The sequence below is a fragment of the Balaenoptera acutorostrata genome, chromosome 9, assembly GCF_949987535.1.
Source record: "Balaenoptera acutorostrata chromosome 9, mBalAcu1.1, whole genome shotgun sequence".
Classification (NCBI taxonomy): domain Eukaryota; kingdom Metazoa; phylum Chordata; class Mammalia; order Artiodactyla; family Balaenopteridae; genus Balaenoptera; species Balaenoptera acutorostrata.
This window is the reverse complement of record NC_080072.1, coordinates 88848739-88869341: the sequence shown is the minus strand read 5'-3', so window position 1 is coordinate 88869341 and position 20603 is coordinate 88848739. Positions and strand designations below refer to the sequence as shown.

The following is a 20603-nucleotide window of genomic DNA, read 5'->3' as shown; positions in this document are numbered from 1 at the left end:
GGGCAGGGAGGAGGTAGACTCTGTTATGGGAAGTCAGAGGGCGGCAGGGAGGGCGTGGACCCTGTTATGGGGGATCAGATGCGGGCAGCGAGGAGGTGGACCCGGTCATTGTGGAGGTAAGAGGGGGAAGGGAGGAGGTGGACCCTGTTATGGGGGGTCAGAGGGGGGCAGCGAGGAGGTGGACCCTGTTATGGGGGGTCAGAGGCGGGCAGCGAGGACGTGGATTCTGTCATAGTGGAGGTAAAAAGGGGCACGGAGAAGGTGGACCCTGTCAGTGTGGAGGTAAGAGGCGGCACGGAGGAGGTGGACCCTGTCAGTGTGGAGGTAAGAGGGGGCACGGAGTGGGTGGACCCTCTTATGGGAGGTCAGAGAGTGGCAGCGAGTATGTGTACCCTATTAAGGGGGGTTTGAGTGGGGCAGCGAGGAGGTGGACTATGTCATATTGGATGTAAGAAGGGGCACGGAGTAGGTGGACCCTTTCATAATGGAGGTAAGAGAGGGAAGGTAGGATGTGGACCCAGTTATGGGAGGTCAAAGGGGGGCAGCGTGGAGGTGGACCCTGTTATGGGGGGTCAGAGGGGGGCAAAGAGGAGGTGGACCCTGTTACGGGGGGTGAGAGGGGGGCAGCGAGGAGGTGGACTCTGTCATAGTGGAGGTAAGAAGGGGCACGGAGGAGGTGGACCCTGTCATAATGGAGTTAAGAGGGGGAAGGGAGGAGGTGGACCCTGTTATGGAAGGTAAGCGGAGGGCAGGGAGGAGGTAGACTCTGTTATGGGAAGTCAGAGGGGGGCAGGGAGGGCGTGGACCCTGTTATGGGGGATCAGAGGCGGGCAGCGAGGAGGTGGACCCTGTCATTGTGGAGGTAAGAGGGGGAAGGGAGGAGGTGGACCCTGTTATGGGGGGTCAGAGGGGGGCAGCGAGGAGGTGGACCCTGTCATTGTGGAGGTAAGAGGGGGCACGGAGTCGATGGACCCTGTTACTGTGGAAGTAAGAGGCGGCACGGAGGAGGTGGACCCTTTCACTATGGAGGTAAGACCGGGCACGGAGGAGGTGGACCCTGACACTGTGGAGGTAAGAGGGGGCAAGGAGGAGGTGGACCCTTTCATTGTGGAGGTAAGAGGGGGCACGGAGGAGGTGGACTCTGTCATTGTGGAGGTAAGAGGGGGAAGAGAGGAGGTGGACTCTGTCATGGGGGGTCAGAGGGGGGCAGGGAGGAGGTGGACCCTGTCATTGTGGAGGTAAGAGGGCACACAGAGGAGGTGGACTCTGTCATTGTAGAGGTAAGAGGGGGCAGCGAAGAGGTGTACCCTGTTACGGGGGGTGAGAGGGGGGCAGCGAGGAGGTGGACTCTGTCATAGTGGAGGTAAGAAGGGGCACGGAGGAGGTGGACCCTGTCATAATGGAGTTAAGAGGGGGAAGGGAGGAGGTGGACCCTGTTATGAAAGGTAAGCGGAGGGCAGGGAGGAGGTAGACTCTGTTATGGGAAGTCAGAGGGGGGCAGGGAGGGCATGGACCCTGTTATGGGGGGTCAGAGGCGGGCAGCGAGGACGTGGATTCTGTCATAGTGGAGGTAAAAAGGGGCACGGAGAAGGTGGACCCTGTTATAGTGGAGGTAAGAGGCGGCACGGAGGAGGTGGACCCTGTCAGTGTGGAGGTAAGAGGGGGCACGGAGTGGGTGGACCCTCTTATGGCAGGTCAGAGAGTGGCAGCGAGGATGTGTACCCTATTAAGGGGGGTTTGAGTGCGGCAGCGAGGAGGTGGACTATGTCATAGTGGATGTAAGAAGGGGCACGGAGTAGGTGGACCCTTTCATAATGGAGGTAAGAGAGGAAAGGGAGGATGTGGACCCAGTTATGGGAGGTCAAAGGGAGGCAGCGAGGAGGTGGACCCTGTTCTGGGGGGTCAGAGGGGGGCAAAGAGGAGGTGGACTCTGTCATTGTGGAGTTAAGAGGGGGCACGGAGGAGGTGGACCCTGTCATTATGGACATAAGAGGCGGCACGGAGGAGGTGGACCCTGTGATTGTGGAGGTAAGAGGGGGCAAGGAGGAGGTGAACCCTATCAGTGTGGAGGTAGGAGGTGGCACGGAGGAGGTGGACCCTGTCATAATGGAGGTAAGAGAGGGAAGGGAGGAGGTGGAGCCTGTTATGGGAGGTCAGAGGCGGGAGGGAGGAGGTAGACCCTGTAATGGAGGGTCAGAGTGGGGCAGGGAGGGGGTGAACCCTGTTATGGGGGGTCAGAGGGGGGCAGCGAGGAGGTGGACCCTGTCATTGTGGAAGTAAGAGGGTGCAGGGAGGAGGTGGACCGTGTCATAGTGGAGGTAAGAGGGGGCAGGGAGGAGGTGAACCCTGTCATTGTGGAGGTAAGAGGGGGAAGGGAGGAGGTGGACCCTGTTATGAGGGGTCAGAGCGGGGCAAAGAGGAGGTGGACTCTGTCATTGTGGAGGTAACAGGGGGCACGGAGGAGGTGGACCATGTCACTGTGGAGGTAAGAGGGGGCACGGAGGAGGCGGACCCTGTCACTGTGGATGTAAGAGGGGGCACGGAGGAGGTGGACCCCGTCACTGTGGATGTAAGACGGGGCACGGAGGCGGTGGGCCCTGTCACTGTGGAGGTAAGAGTGGGCAGAGAGGAGGTGGACCCTCTCACTGTGGAGGTAAGAGGGTGCACGGAGGAGGTGGACCCTGACACTGTGGAGGTAAGAGGGGGCACGGAGTAGGTGGACCCTGTCATTGTGGAGGTTAGAGGGGGCATGGAGGAGGTGAACCCAGTCATTTTGTAGGTAAGAGGGGGCAGGGAGGAGGTGGACCCTGTCATTCTGGAGGGAAGAGGGGGCATGGAGGAGGAGGACACTGTGATTGTAGAGGTACGATGGGGCAGCGACGAGGTGGACCCAGTCATTGTGGAGGTAAGAGGGGGGCACGGAGGAGGCGGACCCTGTCACTGTGGATGTAAGACGGGGCATGGAGGAGGAGGAGGAGGTGGACCCTGTGATAATGGAGGTAAGAGAGGGAATGGAGGAGGTAGACCCTGTTATGTGAGGTCAGAGGGGGGCAGGGAGGAGGTAGACCCTTTTATGGGAAGTCAGAGGGGGGCAGGGAGGGAGTGGACCCTGTTATGGGGTGTCAGAGGGGGGCAGCGAAGAGGTGGACCCTGTCATTCTCCAGGTATGACGGGGCACGGAGGAGGTGGAACCTGTCCCTGTGGAGGTAAGAGGGGGCACGGAGGAGGTGGACCCTGTCACTGTGGAGGTAAGAGGGGGCACGGGGGACGTGGATCCTGTCGCTGTGTAAGTAAGAGGGGGCACGGTGGAGGTGTCCCTGTCATAGTGGAGGTAAGAGGGGGAAGGGAGGAGGTGGAGCCTGTTATGGGGGGTCAGAGGGGGGCAGGGAGGAGTTGGACCCTGTCTTGTGGTGGTCAGGGGCCACGGATAAGCTAAGAAGGTGGTGATCGTCCTGGGGAGGGTGCCGATTAAGGGGTGTGGGAAGGACCGCCTAATCTGAGCTATAGTTCCCCTTTTGTTCCTAACTCACGTTGTGTCCAGGAGGTGACTTTCTACCCCTGTGTCCATTGTCCTCACATGGAAACGTGAGAGTACGTCACCTGTTTCTTTCCGGGCGACGTCAGGCTCCACCCCGCACACTCTCTAGAGCGGCTGGTCCCACAGGCTCTGTGTGCGGCGCTGAGGACTTCATGGCACAGACTGTGGTGATCCGCATCCTGGGTTCACCGTCCAGCTGGAGAAACGTCTGTCACACCATCACCTGTGTGATTGATAATTTTCCCAAAGAAGATGCCTTGGATGCCTTAAATAAATAAAAAATAAAGTGTTGATATCTTTTTCAATATAGCTGCTTTCATTTGTAATCTTGTGTATTTTCTGTATTAAAAACCATTATTCTTAGAAGAGATTTCCTAGACACACAAAAATGGTAAAGACCGTATGATTTTCAATCAATGATCAAATGGGAGCCTCTAGGAGCGGGGGCAGATTAGAGAGATAACCTGAGTCCTCAATGCTCCAGTGGGAGTAGATGAGCTGCTGAATGTGAGTTTTAAAAATCTGTTTAAAATGCATCCCTTAGATGATACGAAAGCAAGGAATCTGCAGAATCCCAAAATGAAGCGAAAGCAGACTTTGCCTGGAGGATTCTGCAGAATCCTGTAGAGCCTGTGCTTCTCTGAAGGCTGCCTGGCATCAGAATAGGAGACAAAGCCCGGGTCAGATGCCCCCTATCAGACTGAGCCCCCAAAAGGCTCCACCTTGATGAGGGGAAGTGACAAATTAACCCATCACAGTGCCAAGGGCACTTAGGATGCTTTGGGTGGGAGTGGATGGGTGAGTGGGGAGAGGGCACCAGGAGAACAGGGACCACGAAGGATCCCTGTTTGGTAGACGCCCACCCCCCAGCCCTGGCCCCTGAACTTTAGGCCACTAGCAACAAGAAATCCAAGTGCTGGCTGGAAGAATCCAACTTAACTCAGGCTTAACATTGCGTGCAGCAACGAACACCCAACACAGCAAAAAATCAAAATAAATAAATAAATTTTAAAAAAAACAAAAAACAGCTCCAAGGAAAATGAGTACATCATGGTTAGAAATTACATGACATCAAGGAGGCGAGACACCATGAGTGAGAAGCAACGGGTGGCAGCTAGAAATAGAGCCGCAACGACTTCAGATGGTGGAAATAAAGTTTAATACCTTTAAGGAAATGAAAGGGAAACTTGAAAATCTGAACAGATAACAAGACAGAACTAAGCACATTTGAAAAAGGGAAAATAGTGACATTTATACACCTGAATAAAGTTCAAGAAATAATAGGCTGGGGAAGAAGGAACATTCAAAGAAACAGAATTTTCCAAAGTTGTTGAAAGACACCAACCCTCAGATTAAGAAGCCCAAAAAACCCCAAGCAGTATAAATATATAGACACAGATATAAGTAACAAAGGTGGGTCTGTTATAAAAGACAGCTGGAGAGGACGGTGTCCCCTCCCCACAGGAAAGACAGGTTATAATGAAAGCCTTCACATCAACAGTGGAAACCACAAGGCTATATGATAGTATCTTCAAAGTGCTGATTAACTCAAGCAAGAATTCTATAGCGAGTAAAACAAGGGAAAGTGTGAAACTTGGGCGTTTACCATCAAAGGACCCTCACTAAATGGATTCTGGAGGATGGAGTTAAAGCCAAAGGAAAATGAGCTCAGATGTGTGGCCTGACTCTGAAGGAGAAATAGTGAACCAAGCGGCTTTGTGACACCTAATCAAACCAGCAACTATAAATGAAACAACGGTAACTTATGGGGAAATAAAGCAGACTCGATTTAAAATGCCAAGTTACTGTAGGTTATAAATTGGGAGGGGAGGTTGCAGAATAAAGTATTTTGGGGTCCTTGTATTGTCCAGGACAAGACTATGGCTATTGATTACTGGTAACTTGTTAAATATGGATTAAATGGGCAAACACTAATAGAACAGACCCAGTGTAACCTTCAAAAGAAGTGAAGGGAAAAGAATAAGTGAAGGAAAACAAACAGTCCAAATGAAGGCAAGACAAGAGGAAAAGGGGGAGAGGAACACGTAAAATGGGACAAGTCAAAATTCAAAATGTGATGTTAGAGATAAAACCAAATCACAAAGGACTTCCCTGGAGGTCCAGTGGTTGAGACTTTGCCTTCCAATGCAGTGGGTGCAGGTTCAATCCCTGGCCAGGAAACTGAGATCCCGCATGGGATCTTTTGGCATGGCCAAAAAACCAAAACATAAAACATAAGCAATATTGTAGCAAATTCCATAAACACTTTAAAAATGGTCTACATCAAAAAAAAAAAAATCTTAAAAAAAAAAAGAAACCAAATCATAAATCTCAATACATGTAAGTGGACTAAATTCTCCTGTTCAGACCTTAAGAGTTATACCCTATTTTAAAAACAAAACAAATTTCAGCTATGTACTCTTTGCAAAAAACACACCTAAAGCACGCAGAAAGATAAAAGGCCCAACTATGGAAAAGACAGACCAGGCAATTAGTAACCAACAGGAGGCAAACTATAGTCATATTAATAGCAAAGGAGAATTCAGGCAAAAAGCATCATTAGAAATAAGGAAATTTGCTGCAGAACAATAAGTGATTCCATTCACTGGGAAAATGTATCGATTCTAGATGTGTGTCCCATGGGAATTTGTGTATAGCCTCATGCGAAGCCAGACTGACAGAATTAGAGGAAAAACTTGTCCAATCCATTGTCATAGTAGATTTTAACACACTTATCAGTAATCGGTTGATCAAATGAACCAAGAAAATTAGTAAGAAAATAGAAGATGTGAACAGTGTCACCATCGGGCTTGAGCTAATGCACTTGACTGCATCTGATGTCTGGAAAAGACACATTCCTTTCAGGCACACATGAACACGTGCTGGTTTGGCACACGCTCAGATGTAAAGCTGACCTTGGTATACTTCAAAGAATTATGATCAGACTACATTTTTTAAAAACCGCAATGCAATTAAGTTAGAAAACAAAGCCAATAAGATCATTAGAAAAATTCATTCACTTGGAAATTTCATAACACTTGTAATCGGCTCAAGGGTCAAAGGAGAAATTATCATTGAAATTAGACAAATTCATCATCTCACTTTTCACATCAAACTCATGGGATGCAATTCTTGAAAGGAAACTTAGAATAGTAAGAATTGGCCTTTGAAAAAAATAAGGCTCAAAATTGAGCTAAGATCTAACAGAAATCAAAGACCCACAGGTGCAGAAGGAAGGCAATTAAGAGAACAGAAATTTGTGAAATAGAGAAGCACGTCAACAAGGCAAAAACTACATGTTTGAAAAGACAAGATTCATTTTGTTTAAAGGCACAAATGAAATGGAGTGAAAAACACCATAACCACAGATGTTACTGAGAAAAAAAGATAAGATCCTGAGACCAACTCTCAACACCCTTCAAATTTTCATATAATTGATGACTACTGAGAAAGATAGAATTTAGCAAAACAGATTCAAGGAGAGAAACGAAGCCAGAATAATCCTTTACCTGTAAAAGAAATGCATGCAATGGTCAAAAATTTTACCATGAAGAAAACACCACATGCAAATGGCTTTATCAGAATGCTCCCAAACATTCAGGAAACAGATAATTCCATTCTTACATGAAGAAATAATAAACAATTCATTTTAAGAAACCAGCATAAGCCGGACAACCAAACTGACAAAAACGGAACGGGAAAGAAAACTACAGCCCAATCTTCCTCATGGACACGGATGCAAAAATTCTCAACAAATACCATCCAACCAGATCCAACACTGAAAAAAAAAATCATGATCAAGTTAGTTTTTATTCCAGGAATGAGACTGATTAATATGAAAATGTATTACTAGAACTGTTGTTAATTAACAGATTTAAAAGGATATGTTATCTCAACAGATAAAGAAACTAGAATTCAGCATCCATATATGACATTTAAAGTTTTTCTTAGCGTATTTTTCAAAGAATAGTAATTTCCTTAACTTGACAAAAGACGTCGACCAAGAACACCCAGCAAACATACTTTATGGAGAAGCACGGCAACATTTAAGGTGAGGAATAGAGTGAAGACGTCCTTTCCATCACGCCCACCCCGCCTCCCCCTCAACGCTGCACTGGCGTTTGCGGCTGCCCCAGAGGAGTGAAGAAAAAGAAACGAAAGTTTTCATGGAACCCTGTTACCCAAGCTCTCACTGCTCGCCACAGGACAGGCCAATAATCAGGAGACGAGTTGCCGGGCAAAGAATAACGACTTCCTTCGGAGAGCCCCCAAACCCAGCAGACGGTGGGCTCATACCCCCAGGAGCCGTCTTGCCTGCGGCAGCAGTCGGGCTCCTTTTATACTACAAGGGGCGGGACTAAAGCCAAGCACTTCCTGGTTCCCGTCAGCCTCCGGAGGGGAGGTGTTCATTTCTCCCTCCTGCAGTCATTCACAGGTGGGCCTGCTCAGGAGGTTTCTTGGGAGCTAAACACACAGGTGTTTGAGCTGAATGCTCATTTACCTTCATCTCTCGGAGGCAAGGGTCCGAGATGGGCCACTGTGTGGAATTTAAGCTTATCGGCTTAAATTAACTTGTAAGAGAATACAAAATGTTCTTCCCTATTACAACTCTACGTTATATCAAAATGTAGACTAGTACAACTGATGTGGAAAACATGTGTGGTGATTCCCCGAAAAATTAAACAGAGTTACCATATGATCTAATAATTCCACTTCTGGGTATATCCCCCAAAGAACTGAACGTGGGGACATGAAGAGATGTTTACAGACCCGTGTCCACAGCATTACTCACAACAGCCAGGAGGTGGAGGCAACCCAGTGTCCGCTGATGGATGATGGATAAACAAAACGTGGGCTACACACAAAATAGAATATTATTCAGCCTTAAAAAGGGAGGAACTTCTGACACCTGCTATAACATGGATGAACCTTGAGGACATTATGCTCAGTGACATAAGCCAGTCACCAAAGGACAAATACTGTGTGTCTGATTCCACTCATATGAGATCCCCAGAGGAGTCAAATTCACCGAGACAGGAAGTGGATGGTGCGTACCAGGGGCTGGGGGAGGGGATGGGGAGTGAGTGTTTAATGGAGACAGAGTTTCAGTTTGGGGAAGATGAAATGATTCTGGACGTAGACGGTGGGACGGTTGTACAACAAGGTGAATGTACTTAATGCCACTGAACTATACATCTAAAACTGCTTAAAATGATGGATTTTATGTTGTGTACATTTTACCACAAAGTTTTAAAAGTTGTAAGGATTCCAAAGGATTGTCCACAAACACTGGTCTCCTGATGCTGGTAGGAACTTCCCACCAAACCCAGGGGTTTATCATCTGCAGCTTGTGAATGAGGATGTGTTTCAGAGACTATATGCAAAATCACCTATCATTTTTCTGAGAAAGCTTCCATCAGGCTGTCAGAGGGTCTGTGACCCACACGAGTTCAAGAGCCATTCTGAGGGCCCCTCCCCTCTGCAGGTGTCACCTCCCCACTTTCCTCTCCTCCCTCTACCCACCCCCAGGACACTTTTCTCTTTCATTCACTCAGATTGTTTAAACATGATGCAATGTATATTCGTACATCTTTCTTGAACTCATTAGACAAGGTTTAATTTTTTAAGACAAGTGAGGCTGTGAAATCAACCAAACTTCCGTGTTTTTTCTATTACCCTTTTTTTCCTGCCTGACAATATTAAACAGGTCCACCTCTGGCTCGGGATGTGGAACAGCAAATTTACAAACCCATGTGGATGCTTCATCCCCCAAACCGTGTTCTGTGACCTTAAATTAATTTCCAGCTAAATTTTCTTGCTTTTTCATTCTTAATTTGGCATTTAGTGTGGACTGAATTCGAATACATTGAAGACCCCTGCTCGGTCCCATGGTCTGGGGTGGTGGGAATTCTTGGAGAGGTAACACTTCAGATAGCAGAGGGGAGGTGCCTCTGAGAGGTTGCTTCAACCTCAGAAACATGCAGGGAAGGAAAACTCTCGCCAGCTCAAGTTTCATCCAAGTGAACTCTGAGATGTGTTAACAAAATGTTTTTATTTCTATTTTTAAATGAAATGCATTGTTAGGTACTTGCATGAAACCTCGAAAGGCATTTACGTTCTTTGCTTTAACTCTTCCTTTGTGGCCACAGAAAGCGGGTAGGAAGGATGAACCGAGAACGGGCGCAGCAGACACAGTCCGGGCATCGTGCGGAGCCTGCGGCCCCGAGCCCGCCTGAGCGACGGTCAGTAGTCGTCGTAGTTGATGCTGGCTCCGTGCCTGAAGCCCTAGGGGCTCCAGGGACCGATCGCAGCATCCTCATCGTGGTGGCGCTGGTGGTAATCGTAGCAGTCGTGCCCATTCCGACCTCTGTTTAGCCAATAGGTGATGGCATCCTCAAATTTCTGCAGGAAAAGAGGATGAGAGGGGATGAACGTAAGGACACCGTTTCCCAGAGAACATCTTACTGACGCTGTTTCTCTGGGATCTTTCTTCAACGAGGAACAACCCCTCCTAAGAATAACTCCTGCCACAAGGACCTACTGTACAGCACAGGGAGGAATTATATTCCCTATCTTGTAATAACTTATAAGGGAGAAGAATCTGAAAAAGAATATATGTATAACCGAATCACTTTGCTGTATACCTGAAACTAACATAACATTGTAAATCAACTCTACTTCAATAGAAAACAATAAATCATCGTTTTTTAAAAAGACCAACTCCTGGCTACAGCATCCCTGGGCCAGAGGTCAATACTAACCAGCTGGAGAACGCTGCTGAAAGCTTTCTCCCCCAAAGGAGTACACACCCCTACCCGTGAACACGTCTGTCTGTGAGTTCTAAATATACCCCAGACTTCAACAGTTTTCTCTTTTTCAGTCAAGAAAATGGACCCCTGCCCAATACAGTAACAGCTGGGCCTGTCCCCAGGCGCTGGGCATCTGATGTGGCAGACGCTGACCCCCTCCCCGTCCCGCCCGGGCTTCGTGAACGTGGTGCATGAAACCACTTTGCAGCCTCGGGGCAGGGAATTTGGACACGTCTGGCGGTGACACTCTCACACCTGTCGTGTTGCTCAGACAGGCCCGGATGCAGTGATTCAGGCCACAAACGCTTACTACGTGGGCACGATTCAACCCTCATCCCCGTCTACTCACTCGGCCTGGGGCTCCAGACTCCTCTGACCCTCCCCCAGTCCCTGCCTTGAAAAGGAAACAGCTTGCTTGTCTCACAATACTGCAGTTTTTCCCATAGTGAAGTAGTCTCCTTCCTTGGTTTTTCTCATTTTATAATCTTGTTTGAGGTTTTGGCTTAACATATTTTTTTTCCAAACAATTTGTAAAATATTTTATGAATACAGAAATAATGCAGACACATTTAACAAATGTGTATGTGAGAGGGAGACAAAGAAAAAGGGAGAGATTTCCATTGCCGAAGGCAACCACTACTGACATTTGGATGCATTTCCTTCTAGTCTCTTCTATGCATCATATTTAGTTATTATACCCTTACTTGATCCCCATTTTTATTCTGGTTTTGTCACCAGTCATTATTTTAGCCATTTCCCCATGTCAAACTCTTAACACCCATTTTCTTGAACTGCAAATACAGATAATCAAGGAAATGCAAATTACTAAACTATGATATGGCACTTTATCAAAGAAGTAAATTTATTTGTTTTAAAATTTTTTCAGTGGCAATACCAGATGCTGCTGAAGATCTGAGAATAGTGGGGCTCTCACGCATGACTTATGGGAAGATGAAATTTGCTGGTACTTAACGACCGTGACGTGTGATTCTATCTTTTGGCCCAGTAACTCCACTGGACAAAATGATACTAAGTAAGGAGAAAACTACACAGGAAGATGCAAATAACAGTACCTGCCTTTTGGGTTGTTGTGAATGTTAGGTAATTCATATAAGTATGAGACCCGTGCCTGGCACAGTTTGGCTCTAGGTGCTTAGTGATTTGCACAGCAAGAAAATTATATTTGAGTAGCAAAAAGATAATTAGGGAACAACTGGTATAGCCAACGGTTAGGACTGGGAAGGAAATTATACAGCTACAGGATTGCATGCTATGCAGCCATTAAAAAGGATGTTTCTGAAGAGTTTACTTTTGTTCGCCTCTTGCAGTATTTTGTATACACCCTCCATTCACAATATGAGCCATGAGCCCGTTTGGAAAAACCCTTCCAGTTCCCCCCTGGAAGATGCCACCCTCCGTCCACTCCCTGGCTGGGGCAGTGAGCTGTGCTCTCCACATCAGGCCTCACTCAGCACAGCCCTGCCCATCACCCTGCAGACTCGCTCCGGGCCAGTGGAATCTCACACCTTAACTCCGCCGCTGGCTGACCTGTACCTGGTCCCCGGCTGGGAGTCGGGGATGATAAGCAGTCTTTTTCCTTCATTTGGTGAATATGTCCATTCATGCTACCTGGACACATGAACCGAACCGTACTTCCTGCAAATGCATTGACAAATTTTCCCAGGAGCATCTGCAAAGACCCGTCTCTCTTTAAAAGACGCTTTGCATCTCTTTCCAATATCCTCATGGGTCTTTGCATCGATCTTGCTGTTTCTGACATTTTTTGGGAGGCAAAGTTGAAAATGTTTTGGGAGGGGGTGAGTTATTTTTAAAGACACCCAGGCAAAACGGACCAGATACATTAAAAGAGTCCCTAAGAACACCAGACTATCGATGAATTTAAGTCCCAGCCATTTTGGGCGGGGAAGTCTCTGGATCTCTGTTTCCAAAACCTGATGGGAGAGATTCCCATCTGGGCACACTGGGATGGAAAATTCTAGCTAATACTCTTACCTGGTCATATTGGCGGTAAGAGGGGGCAGGGAGGAGGTGGACCGTGTCATCATGGAGGTAACAGGGGGCAGAGAGGCGGTTGACCGCGTCATAATGGAGGTAAGAGGGGGCAGGGAGGACGTGGACCCTGTCACTGTAGAGGTAAGAGGGGGCATGTAGGAGGTGGACCCTGTCACTGTGGAGGTAAGAGGGGGCACGGAGGAGGTGGACCCTGTCACTGTGGAGGTAAGAGGGGGCACGGAGGAGGTGGACCCTCTCACTGTGGAGGTAAGAGGGGGCAGGGAGGAGGTGGACCCTGTCACTGTGGAGGTAAGAGGGGGCAGGGAGGAGGTGGACCCTGTCACTGTGGAGGTAAGAAGGGGCACGGAGGAGGTGGACCCTGTCACTGTGGAGGTAAGAGGGGGCAGGGAGGAGGTGGACCCTGTCACTCTGGAGGTAAGAGGGGCTACGGAGGAGGTGGACCCTGTCTCTGTGGAGGTAAGAGGGGGCTCGGAGGAGGTGGGCCCTGTCACTGTGGAGGTAAGAGGGGGCACGGAGGAGGTGGACCCTGTCATTGTGGAGGTAAGAGGGGGCATGGAGGAGGTGAACCCAGTCATTTTGTAGGTAAGAGGGGGCAGGGAGGAGGTGGACCCAGTCATTGTGGAGGTAAGAGGGTGGCAAGGAGGAGGTGGACACTGTCATAGTGGAGGTAAGAGGGGGCATGGAGGAGGTGAACCCAGTCATTTTGTAGGTAAGAGGGGGCAGGGAGGAGGTGGACCCAGTCATCGTGGAGGGAAGAGGGGGCATGGAGGAGGAGGACACTGTGATTGTGGAAGTAAGATGGGGCAGGGACGAGGTGGACCCAGTCATTGTGGAGGTAAGAGGAGGGCAGGGAGGAGGTGGACCCAGTCATTGTGGAGGTAAGAGGGGCAGGGAGGAGGTGGACCCAGTCATTGTGGAGGTAATAGGGGGGCAGGGAGGAGGTGGACACTGTCATAGTGGAGGTTAGAAGGAGCACGGCGTAGGTGGACCCTGTCATAATGGAGGTAAGAGGGGGAAGGGAGTAGGTGGACCCTGTTATTGCAGTTCAGAAAAGGGCAGGGAAGAGGTAGACCCGGTTATGGTGGGTCAGAGGGGGGCAAGGAGGGGGTGGACACTGTTATAGGGGGTCAGAGGGGGGCAAAGAGGAGGTGGACCCTGTCATTGTGGAAGTAAGAGGGGGAAGGGAGGAGGTGGACCCTGTTATAGGGGGTCAGAGGGGGGCAAAGAGGAGGTGGACCCTGTCATTGTGGAGGTAAGAGGGGGCACGGAGTCGATGGACCCTGTTACTGTGGAAGTAAGAGGCGGCACGGAGGAGGTGGACCCTTTCACTATGGAGGTAAGACCGGGCACGGAGGAGGTGGACCCTGACACTGTGGAGGTAAGAGGGGGCAAGGAGGAGGTGGACCCTTTCATTGTGGAGGTAAGAGGGGGCAGGGAGGAGGTGGACCCAGTCATTTTTTAGGGAAGAGGGGGCAGGGAGGAGGTGGACCCAGTGATTGTGGAGGGAAGAGGGGGCTTGGAGGAGGTGGACCCTGTCATTGTGGAGGTAAGAGGGGGGCAGGGAGGAGGTGGACCCTGTCATTGTGGAGGTAAGAGGGGGCACGGAGGAGGTGGACTCTGTCATTGTGGAGGTAAGAGGGGGAAGAGAGGAGGTGGACTCTGTCATGGGGGGTCAGAGGGGGGCAGGGAGGAGGTGGACCCTGTCATTGTGGAGGTAAGAGGGCACACAGAGGAGGTGGACCCTGTCATTGTAGAGGTAAGAGGGGGCAGCGAGGAGGTGGACCCTGTGATTGTGGAGGTAAGAGGGGGAAGGGAGGAATTGGACCCTGTTATGGGGGGTCAGAGGGGGGCAGCGAGGAGATGGACCCTGTTATGTGCAGTGAGAGGGGGGCAGCGAGGAGGTGTACCCTGTTACGGGGGGTGAGAGGGGGGCAGCGAGGAGGTGGACTCTGTCATAGTGGAGGTAAGAAGGGGCACGGAGGAGGTGGACCCTGTCATAATGGAGTTAAGAGGGGGAAGGGAGGAGGTGGACCCTGTTATGGAAGGTAAGCGGAGGGCAGGGAGGAGGTAGACTCTGTTATGGGAAGTCAGAGGGGGGCAGGGAGGGCGTGGACCCTGTTATGGGGGATCAGAGGTGGGCAGCGAGGAGTTGGACCATGTCATTGTGGAGGTAAGAGGGGGAAGGGAGGAGGTGGACCCTGTTATGGGGGGTCAGAGGGGGGCAGCGAGGAGGTGGACCCTGTTATGGGGGGTCAGAGGCGGGCAGCGAGGAGGTGGATTCTGTCATAGTGCAGGTAAAAAGGGGCACGGAGAAGGTGGACCCTGTTATAGTGGAGGTAAGAGGCGGCACGGAGGAGGTGGACCCTGTCAGTGTGGAGGTAAGAGGGGGCACAGAGTGGGTGGACCCTCTTTTGGGGGGTCAGAGAGTGGCAGCGAGGATGTGTACCCTATTAAGGGGGGTTTGAGTGCGGCAGCGAGGAGGTGGACTATGTCATAGTGGATATAAGAAGGGGCACGGAGTAGGTGGACCCTTTCATAATGGAGGTAAGAGAGGGAAGGGAGGATGTGGACCCAGTTATGTGAGGTCAAAGGGAGGCAGCGAGGAGGTGGACCCTGTCAATGTGGATGTAAGAGTGGGCAAGGAGGAGGTGGACCCTGTCACTGTGGAGGTAAGAGGGTGCACGGAGGAGGTGGACCCTGACACTGTGGAGGTAAGAGGGGGCACGGAGGAGGTGGACCCTCTCATTCTGGAGGTAAGAGGGGGTATGGAGGAGGTGAACCCAGTCATTTTGTAGGTAAGAGGGGGCAGGGAGAAGGTGGACACAGTCGTTGTGGAGGGAAGAGGGGGCATGGAGGAGGAGGACACTGTGATTGTGGAGGTAAGATGGGGCAGGGACGAGGTGGACCCTGTCATTGTGGAGGTAAGAGGGGGAAGGGAGGAGGTGGACCCTGTTATTGGAGTTCAGAGAAGGGCAGGGAAGAGGTAGACCATATTATGGGGGGTCAGAGGGGGACAAGGAGGGGGTGGACCCTGGTATGGGGGGTCAGAGGGGGGCAGCGAGGAGGTGGACACTGTCATAATGTAGGTAAGAGAGGGAAGGGAGGAGGTGGACCCTGTTATGGAAGGTAAGCGGAGGGCAGGGAGGAGGTAGACTCTGTTATGGGAAGTCAGAGGGGGGCAGGGAGGGCGTGGACCCTGTTATGGGGGATCAGAGGCGGGCAGCGAGGAGGTGGACCCTGTCATTGTGGAGGTAAGAGGGGGAAGGGAGGAGGTGGACCCTGTTATGGGGGTCAGAGGGGGGCAGCGAGGAGGTGGACCCTGTTATGGGGGGTCAGAGGCGGGCAGCGAGGACGTGGATTCTGTCATAGTGGAGGTAAAAAGGGGCACGGAGAAGGTGGACCCTGTTATAGTGGAGGTAAGAGGCGGCACGGAGGAGGTGGACCCTGTCACTGTGGAGGTAATAGGGAGCACGGAGGAGGTGGACCCTGTCATAATGGAGGTAAGAGAGGGAAGGGAGGTGGTGGACCCTGTTATGGGGGGACAGAGGGTGGCAGCGAGGAGGTGGACCCTGTGATTGTCGAGGTATGAAGGGGCATGGAGGAGGTGGACCCTGTCACTGTGGAGGTAAGAGGGGGCACCGAGGAGTTGGACCCTGTCACTGTGGAGGTAGGAGGGGGCATGGAGGAGGTGGACCCTGTCACTGTGGAGGCAAGAGGCGGCACGGTGGAGGTGGACCCTATCACTGTGGAGGTAAGAGAGGGCAGGGAGGAGGTGGACCCTGTCACTGTGGAGGTAAGAGGGTGCACGGAGGAGGTGGACCCTGACACTGTGGAGGTAAGAGGGGGCACGGAGTAGGTGGACCCTGTCATTGTGGAGGTAAGAGGGGGGCAGGGAGGAGGTGGACTCTGTCACTGTGGAGGTAAGAGGGGGCATGGAGGAGGTGGACCCTGTCATTTTGTAGGTAAGAGGGGGCAGGGAGGAGGTGGACCCGGTTATGGGGGGGTCAGAGGGGGGCAGGGGGGAGATGGACCCGGTTATGGGGGGGTCAGAGGGGGGCAGCGAGGAGGTGGACCCTGTCATTGTGGAGGTAAGAGGGGGCACCGAGGAGTTGGACCCTGTCACTGTGGAGGTAAGATGGGGCACGGAGGAGGTGGACCCTGTCACTGTGGAGGTAAGAGGGGGCACGGAGGAGGTGGACCCTGTCACTGTGGAGTTAAGAGGGGGGAAGGAGGATTTGGACCCTGTCACTGTGGAGGTAAGAGGGGGCACGGAGGAGGTGGACCCTGTCACTGTGTAGCCAAGAGGGGGCACGGAGGAGGTGGACCCTGTCACTGTTGAGGAAAGAGGGGGCACGGAGTATGTGGACCCTGTCACTGTGGAGGTAAGGGGGGCACGGGTAGGTGGACCCTTTCACTGTGGAGATAAGAGGGGGCACGGAGGAGGTTGACCCTGTCACTGTGGAGGTAAGAGGGGGCAGGGAGGAGGTGGACCCTGTCATTGTGGAGGTAAGACTGAGGCAGGGAGGAGGTGGACCCTGTTATTGTGGAGGTAAGAGGGTGGCAGGGAGGAGGTGGACCCTGTCATAGTGGAGGTAAGAAGGGGCACGGAGGAGGTGGACCCTGCAATAATGGAGGTAAGAGGGGGAAGGGAGGAGGTGTACCCTGTTACGGGGGGTCAGAGGGGGGCAGCGAGGAGGTGGACTCTGTCATAGTGGAGGTAAGAGGGGGCAGGGAGGAGGTGTACCGTGTCATAGTGGAGGGAAGAGGGGGCAGGGAGGAGGTGGACCCTGTTATAGGGGGTCAGAGGGGGGCAAAGAGGAGGTGGACCCTGTCATTGTGGAAGTAAGAGGGGGAAGGGAGGAGGTGGACCCTGTTATAGGGGGTCAGAGGGGGGCAGCGAGGAGGTGGACTCTGTCATAGTGGAGGTAAGAAGGGGCACGGAGGAGGTGGACCCTGTAATAATGGAGGTAAGAGGGGGAAGGGAGGAGGTGTACCCTGTTACGGGGGGTCAGAGGGGGGCAGCGAGGAGGTGGACTCTGTCATAGTGGAGGTAAGAGGGGGCAGGGAGGAGGTGTACCGTGTCATAGTGGAGGGAAGAGGGGGCAGGCAGGACGTGGACCCTGTTATAGGGGGTCAGAGGGGGGCAAAGAGGAGGTGGACCCTGTCATTGTGGAAGTAAGAGGGGGAAGGGAGGAGGTGGACCCTGTTATAGGGGGTCAGAGGGGGGCAAAGAGGAGGTGGACCCTGTCATTGTGGAGGTAAGAGGGGGCACGGAGTCGATGGACCCTGTAACTGTGGAAGTAAGAGGCGGCACGGAGGAGGTGGACCCTTTCACTATGGAGGTAAGACCGGGCACGGAGGAGGTGGACCCTGACACTGTGGAGGTAAGAGGGGGCAAGGAGGAGGTGGACCCTTTCATTGTGGAGGTAAGAGGGGGCAGGGAGGAGGTGGACCCAGTCATTTTGTAGGTAAGAGGGGGCAGGGAGGAGGTGGACCCAGTGACTGTGGAGGGAAGAGGGGGCTTGGAGGAGGTGGACCCTGTCATTGTGGAGGTAAGACGGGGGCAGGGAGGAGGTGGACCCTGTCACTGTGGAGGTAAGAGGGGGCACGGAGGAGGTGGACCCTGTGCTTGTGGAGGTAAGAGGGGGAAGGGAGGAGGTGGACCCTGTTATCGGGGGTCAGAGGGGGGCAGCGAGGAGGTGGACCCTGTTATGGGGGGTCAGAAGGGGGCAGCGAGGAGGTGGACTCTGTCATAGTGGAGGTAAGAGGGGGCATGGAGGAGGTGGAACCTGTCATTGTAGAGGTAAGAGGGGGCAGCGAGGAGGTGGACCCTGTGATTGTGGAGGTAAGAGGGGGAAGGGAGGAGGTGGACCCTGTTATGGGGGGTCAGAGGGGGGCAGCGAGGAGGTGGACCCTGTTATGGGGGGTCAGAGGGGGGCAGCGAGGGGGTGTACCCTGTTACGGGGGGTCACACGGGGGCAGCGAGGAGGTGGACCCTGTCATAGTGGATGGAAGAAGGGGCACGGAGGGGGTGGACCCTGTCATAATGGGGGTAAGAAGGGGAAGGGAGGATGTGGACCCTGTTATGGGGGTTCAGAGGGGGGCATCGAGGAGGTGGACCTTATCATTGTGGAGGTAAGAGGGGGAAGGGAGGAGGTGGACCCTGTTATGGGGGGTCAGAGGGGGGCAGCGAGGGGGTGGACCCTCTTATGGGGGGTCATAGGGGGGCAAAGAGGAGGTGGACCCTGTCATTGTGGAAGTAAGAGGGGGCACGGAGGAGGTGGACCCTTTCATTGTAGAGGTAAGAGGGGGCAGCGAGGAGGTGGACCCTGTGATTGTGGAGGGAAGAGGGGGAAAGAAGGAGGTGGATCCTGTTATGGGGGGTCAGAGCGGGGCAGCGAGGAGGTGTACCCTGTTAAGGGGGGTTAGAGGGGGGCAGCGAGGAGGTGGACTCTGTCATAGTGGAGGTAAGAAGGGGCACAGAGGAGGTGGACCCTGTCATAATGGAGGTAAGGGAGGGAAGGGAGGAGGTGGACCCAGTTATGGGAGGTCAGAGGGGGGCAGGGAGTAGGTACACCCTATTATGGGGGGTTAGAGGTGGGGAGCGAGGAGGTGGACCTTGTCACTGTGGAAGTAAGAGGGGGAAGGGAGGAGGTGGACCTGTTATCGGAGGTCAGATGGGGGCAAAGAGGAGGTGGACCCTATCATTGTGGAGGTATGAAGGGGCACGGAGGAGGTGGACTCTGTCATTGTGGAGGTAACAGGGGGCACGGGGGAGGTGGACCCTGTCACTGTGGAGGTAACAGGGGGAACGGAGGAGGTGGACCCTGTCACTGCGGGGGTAAGAGGGGGCATGTAGGAGGTGGGCCCTGTCACTGTGGAGGTAAGAGGGGGCACGTAGGAGGTGGATACTGTCACTGTGGATGTAAGAGGGGGCAGGGAGGAGGTGGACCCTGTTATGGGGGGTCAGAGGGGGGCAGCGAGGAGGTGGACCCTGTTATGGGGGGTCAGAGGGGGGCAGCGAGGAGGTATACCCTGTTACGGGGGGGTCAGTGGGTGGCAGCGAGGAGGTGGACCCTGTCATTGTGGCGGTAAGAAGGGGCACGGAGGAGGTGGACCGTGTCATAATGGAGATAAGAGGGGGAAGGGAGGAGGTGGACCCTGTTATGGGGGGTCAGAGGAGGGCAGGGAGGAGGTAGACCGTGTTATGGGGGGTCAGAGGGGGACAGCGAGGAGGTGGACCCTGTCATTGTGGAGGTAAGAGGGGGAAGGGAGGAGGTGGACCCTGTTATGGGGGGTCAGAGGGGGGCAGCGAGGAGGTGGACCCTATTATCGTGGGTCAGAGGGGGGCAGGGAGGAGGTAGATCCTGTTATAGGGGTCAGAGGAGGGCAGGGAGGAGGTGGACCTTTTTATGAGGGGTCAGAGGGGGGCCGCGAGCAGGTGGACCGTGTCATTATGGAGGTAAGAGAGGGAAGGGAGGAGGTGGACTCTGTTATGGGGGATCAGAGGGGGGCAGTGAGCAGGTGGACCCTGTTATGGGGGGTCAGAGGGGGGCAAAGAGGAGGTGGACCCTGTCATTGTACAGGTAAGAGGTGGCAGAGAGAAGGTGGACCCTGTGATTGTGGAGGTAAGAGGGGGAAGGGAGGTGGTGGACCCTGTTATGGGGGGTCACAGCGGGGCAGCGAGGAGGTGGAACCTGATACTGGGGGTCAGAGGGGGCAGCGAGGCAGTGGACCCTGTTACGGGGGGTTTGAGGGGGGCAGCGAGGAGGTGGACACTGTCATTGTGGAGGTTAGAGGGGGAAGGGAGGTGGTGGACCCTGTTATGGGGGACACAGCGGGGCAGCGAGGAGGTGGAACCTGATACTGGGGGTCAGAGGGGGACAGCGAGGCGGTGGACCCTGTCACGGGGGGTTTGAGGGGGGCAGCGAGGAGGTGGACACTGTCATTGTGGAGGTAAGAGGGCGAAGGGAGGAGGTGGACCCTGTTATGGGGGGTCAGTGGGGGGCAGCGAGGAGGTGGACCCTGTTAAGGGGGGTCAGAGGGGGGCAGCGAGGAGGTGGATTCTGTCATAGTGCAGGTAGAAAAGGGCACGGAGAAGGTGGACCCTTTTATAGTGGAGGTAAGAGGCGGCACGGAGGAGGTGGACCCTGTCAGTGTGGAGGTAAGAGGGGGCACGGAGTGGGTGGACCCTCTTATGGGGGGTCAGAGAGTGGCAGCGA

At 53.0% G+C, this 20603-nt stretch overlaps 1 protein-coding gene and 1 long non-coding RNA gene across 11 annotated transcripts in view; one reads left to right on the top strand and one right to left on the bottom strand.

Annotated features, from left to right (window-relative positions):
- BCO2 (beta-carotene oxygenase 2) overlaps positions 1–20603 on the top strand; it is a 479892-nt gene that overhangs the window by 233701 nt on the left and 225588 nt on the right. The window lies entirely within an intron of this gene.
- LOC103009086 (uncharacterized) overlaps positions 1–20603 on the bottom strand; it is a 143124-nt gene that overhangs the window by 80694 nt on the left and 41827 nt on the right. The window contains exons 6-7 of one of the 3 annotated variants that reach the window (XR_009009269.1): positions 7562–7634; positions 3601–3803 (exon numbers count right to left, since the gene is read on the bottom strand). This is a non-coding gene — a long non-coding RNA (uncharacterized LOC103009086). Of the gene's footprint in view, positions 1–3600; positions 3804–7561; positions 7635–7719; positions 7831–20603 lie in introns of those variants that run through there. The other 2 variants (XR_009009270.1, XR_009009271.1) reach the window with 2 other exon arrangements.